Source organism: Octopus bimaculoides, chromosome 4 (assembly GCF_046866305.1).
Source record: "Octopus bimaculoides isolate indiv1 chromosome 4, ASM4686630v1, whole genome shotgun sequence".
Taxonomy (NCBI): domain Eukaryota; kingdom Metazoa; phylum Mollusca; class Cephalopoda; order Octopoda; family Octopodidae; genus Octopus; species Octopus bimaculoides.
In genome coordinates this window covers 101,857,909-101,862,908 of record NC_142931.1, presented here as the reverse complement: position 1 = coordinate 101,862,908, position 5,000 = coordinate 101,857,909, and the positions used below count along the sequence as shown (strand labels likewise).

General features: G+C 37.3%; 1 protein-coding gene across 2 annotated transcripts in view; it reads left to right on the top strand.

Annotated features, from left to right (window-relative positions):
• LOC106867328 (uncharacterized) overlaps positions 1–5,000 on the top strand; it is a 149,310-nt gene that overhangs the window by 4,360 nt on the left and 139,950 nt on the right. The gene's annotated exons all lie outside the window — the stretch shown is intronic.

The following is a 5,000-nucleotide window of genomic DNA, read 5'->3' as shown; positions in this document are numbered from 1 at the left end:
TGTCTGTCTGTCTGCTGGTTTGAGTTGATACTTTGGCTTACTTACTGATATCTATCTACTATGTATCTATCTATCAATTATTAGAAAACACAAATTTAATATAAAAACATATTTCCTGAAATTGCAAATTATTTAAAATATAAAAATATAATTTTCAACAGAGAGAATTTATCAAAATAGAAAACAAATGAAGTTTGAAGTTAAGTTTAAAAATAAATGTGATACTTATGCTCCGTAGATACTTATACTCTGTAATGTTTCAAACGCATGGATATAGGTGTCGAATTTGTTCCAATAACTTCTGGAAGATCTCGTCCTTGAATTCGTAACGCCACATGAATTCTATTAGATGTGTTTGCAGCAAATTCCGGGTTGTCCCATTTTCTCTTTTGTTCTGGTTCTTGGCATGTTTCCATAGGCATTCGATGTGATTTGTTGTGGCAAATGTAACCGGATCAACAAAATTTATTGAATGGTTCACGGTTAAATGTCTATATCCTAGCGTGTTTAGTGTATTATATGAACGCCAGAGGTCAGAAATTATTGTTGTTCCTGGTAAAATCCGCTCTTGTATAATTTCTAAAAGGGTATCAGATGATCGATCTTCTACCGCAACTAAAAAACATCTTCTCGTATCTCTTTCTAACGCACCAAACACCCACTGCGTTTTAACCCGATGGCCAACATTATATTTTCTTCTAACAAACGCACTTTCATCTATCTCTACTATTCGGTTTGGTCCGCCTAACTTAATATTTTGCGCAATATAATACTCTGCACATACATCACGGCAGTAATTCCTCCAATCTGTTACAGCTACATTTGCTATACGACATTCCTGGCCTAAATTCTTAGCTAAATCTCCCTTAGCCCAATAATATAATATATCTATAATCTGCTCGCTTTTCAGTTTGCTATTATCTAGAAATGTTCCCTTTCTAATGGAAATCAGTTTTCTACAAGGCCTTCCACATGACCATATCATGCCATCGGACAAATTGTTTTTGGCCACTTCCCTCATGCTAGCTCCACAAGAGGGACATATTTTTTCAGTATTTAACAATCCGTATGTCTTGAGCCAGTGAATACTAGCTGCTGTTGTTGCGGTGGCGATGGCAATGTCGCGGTGATTAATTCCATTTGCACTGGGATATGTAGAAGTCATCGTGAAAAACCTGCAACTAATTTGTTCTCGTGTAGATTTCAATTTGAATTACGCGCGCTTTTGGGTGGGTATGATGGGTATATGTGATTTATTTTTAAAAAACAATAATGAATAATGCAAAAATACATTTATTCATAAAGTTTTAACTGAACATGGAATGAAATATATTTATTTATAAACTTTAAACTGAACTTCATTTGTTTAAATTCTCGTCCACCTTACCTTCGCTTGTTTAAATTCTACGGAATTCTACGGAATTCTACAAGAATTAAGAATTCTACAAGAATTACCCATCATACCCACCAACGAACACCCAAAAGCGCGCGTAATTCAAATTGAAATCTACACGAGAACAAATTAGTTGCAGGTTTTTCACGATGACTTCTACATATCCCAGTGCAAATGGAATTAATCACCGCGACATTGCCATCGCCACCGCAACAACAGCAGCTAGTATTCACTGGCTCAAGACATACGGATTGTTAAATACTGAAAAAATATGTCCCTCTTGTGGAGCTAGCATGAGGGAAGTGGCCAAAAACAATTTGTCCGATGGCATGATATGGTCATGTGGAAGGCCTTGTAGAAAACTGATTTCCATTAGAAAGGGAACATTTCTAGATAATAGCAAACTGAAAAGCGAGCAGATTATAGATATATTATATTATTGGGCTAAGGGAGATTTAGCTAAGAATTTAGGCCAGGAATGTCGTATAGCAAATGTAGCTGTAACAGATTGGAGGAATTACTGCCGTGATGTATGTGCAGAGTATTATATTGCGCAAAATATTAAGTTAGGCGGACCAAACCGAATAGTAGAGATAGATGAAAGTGCGTTTGTTAGAAGAAAATATAATGTTGGCCATCGGGTTAAAACGCAGTGGGTGTTTGGTGCGTTAGAAAGAGATACGAGAAGATGTTTTTTAGTTGCGGTAGAAGATCGATCATCTGATACCCTTTTAGAAATTATACAAGAGCGGATTTTACCAGGAACAACAATAATTTCTGACCTCTGGCGTTCATATAATACACTAAACACGCTAGGATATAGACATTTAACCGTGAACCATTCAATAAATTTTGTTGATCCGGTTACATTTGCCACAACAAATCACATCGAATGCCTATGGAAACATGCCAAGAACCAGAACAAAAGAGAAAATGGGACAACCCGGAATTTGCTGCAAACACATCTAATAGAATTCATGTGGCGTTACGAATTCAAGGACGAGATCTTCCAGAAGTTATTGGAACAAATTCGACACCTATATCCATGCGTTTGAAACATTACAGAGTATAAGTATCTACGGAGCATAAGTATCACATTTATTTTTAAACTTAACTTCAAACTTCATTTGTTTTCTATTTTGATAAATTCTCTCTGTTGAAAATTATATTTTTATATTTTAAATAATTTGCAATTTCAGGAAATATGTTTTTATATTAAATTTGTGTTTTCTAATAATTGATAGATAGATACATAGTAGATAGATATCAGTAAGTAAGCCAAAGTATCAACTCAAACCAGCAGACAGACAGACAGACGGACACACAGATAGCTCAGCAGGCAAGCAGGCAGACAGGCCAGCAGCAGGCATGCAGGCAGACAGGCAAGCAGGCTGACAGAGCAGCAACAGGCATGCAGGCAGACAGGCAGACAGACAGCGACTACTTTCACTTCTGACATCTAATAGCGTGATAGTGCCTATATATATATATATATATATATATATACACGTTCGTGTGTGTATATAACATGCATACAACGAGCGTACGCATTACGAATAACAGGAAATTTTATAAATTCTGCAAATGAGAGATGTCAGTCGTTTAAAGTGAATTACAGTGGCAAATTAGTACAAAGGAAGCGAAAAGTCAAATGCGAAAATGACGTTTAGAATAGTAAAAGTGAAATGCATAATGGAAATTCTGAAAACTGTAGAGCGAACGTTGACACCTGCTGAAATGAAATTTGGTTATAATTCCTAGTTAGGAATGATCAAAGAATGTGCTGCTGGGATAAAGACAGACAGCAGCGAATGTTCTGGGTTCGTAGGAACAGAGAATAAAAGAGTTATCCGAGGGTGGTGGCAGCGGTGATTGTTGTGGTTTAGCTTTTTATCAAAAACATTCCAACTATGACCCACCCTCGTTATTATTTTTTAAACATTAAATATCATAATGCATCCAGAATTACATTATTCGGTGTGTCGTTGTCACCTATTCTAAAACTGTAGGGATGGAGGTTTGCCTGTTTGTAAGCGAGCAGGTCGTCGACCGGCCGTAGGGAGGTTCCCTCGTCAACAGCTGTGGGTGGTTGGTTAGACGCACAGGTGGAGACTGATTGAGGGTGGATAAAGGGTGGTGGAAGTTGCTACAACAGCAACTGCTGTTCTTGTTGCTGCTGCTGCTGCAGGCTGACGAGACGTGGAAGAGGATGGACGTGTGGTACAGGTGAATAATTTCTCATAGACACCGCCCTTAATAATAATAATAATAATAATAATAATAATAATAATAATAATGATGATGATGACAATGATGATACTTCATTTATTTTAATAATAATAATGGTAATATTAGTAATTTCAAATGTTGGAACAAGGCCAGCAATTTTAAGGAGACGGGTAGGTCGATGACATCGATCCATTACTTGACTGGTACTTATTTTATCGTGCCCGAAAGGATGGAAGGCGAAGTCCACCAATAATAATAATGATGATGGTTTAATTTAGGCACAAAGTCAACAGTTTCGTGGGATAGGGCTTAATCGATACTATCGACCCTAATACTTCTCTGAAAGAATAAAAGGCAGGATTTGCAGTTAGAAATCTGTTTCTACCACTCCACTGCCTTTGATGGTAATAATTTATATTTTCCACGATAATAACTTGACCTTTGGAATGACCATCGTAGTCATTGAGTTACTGTTACACCTGCTGATGAGAGGCGTTCCAGCCGTGACCATTTTGTCTTTCAAACATAGAATACATCTAGATAGGATCACATTAACCAATAAGTCCTTTTTTAAAAAAAGCCAGTATAGTGTTGAGGGAGATTTGTCTGCTATTTCAAACATGGCGAATGACGATTCTGAGACTCCATCGTTGGTACTATCGAGCTGTTATGGTGTGCGTGTGTGTGTAATAGAGAGAGAAAGAGAAACAGAGTTTGGGTATGTAATCCTAAATAATTAGATCTGTGTGTGTGTACAGATTTTCTCACGGCATTAGGGGTAGTTTCTTAGTTGCATCGCTACAGGTGTTTCTGAATGTTTACATCTAGTTTTGTTTGTGTATGTATGTGTGCGCGCGCGCGCGCGTGTGTGTGTATACACACAAGATTTACGTACAAGTTTATTTATAAACATTAAATTCGTCTATATATGCGTGTCTATATGTTGCGTATCTTTACATCCTCTCTCTCTCTCTCTCTTTCTACACACACATATATAGTGATTTGTATATGCGTGTCTGCATGTACTTACCCTGTATGTCTATGTATATACACACATCGACTACTCCAGTGTATTGTGTGTGTAAACAGGCCAAACATGTTGATAAATGTGTTATGTAGAGAGAGAGGGGAGAGAGAGAGAGAGAAAGATGAGGGGGCAAGAGTTAAAAGAGAAAGTCCATCAGTTGTGGTGGAACCAGGCTAGCTTCCTTTTATAATTCTATATTTAACTCGCTTTCCCTCCGTCTCATTCTTTAGCTCTGCCTTTCGCTCTCGTTCTATTTTCGCCCCTCCCTTATCTCCAACACACACACACACATACACACTCCTTCTCTATATATTGTATACAATTTTTCTTGTATTCTATGCACACACAAAA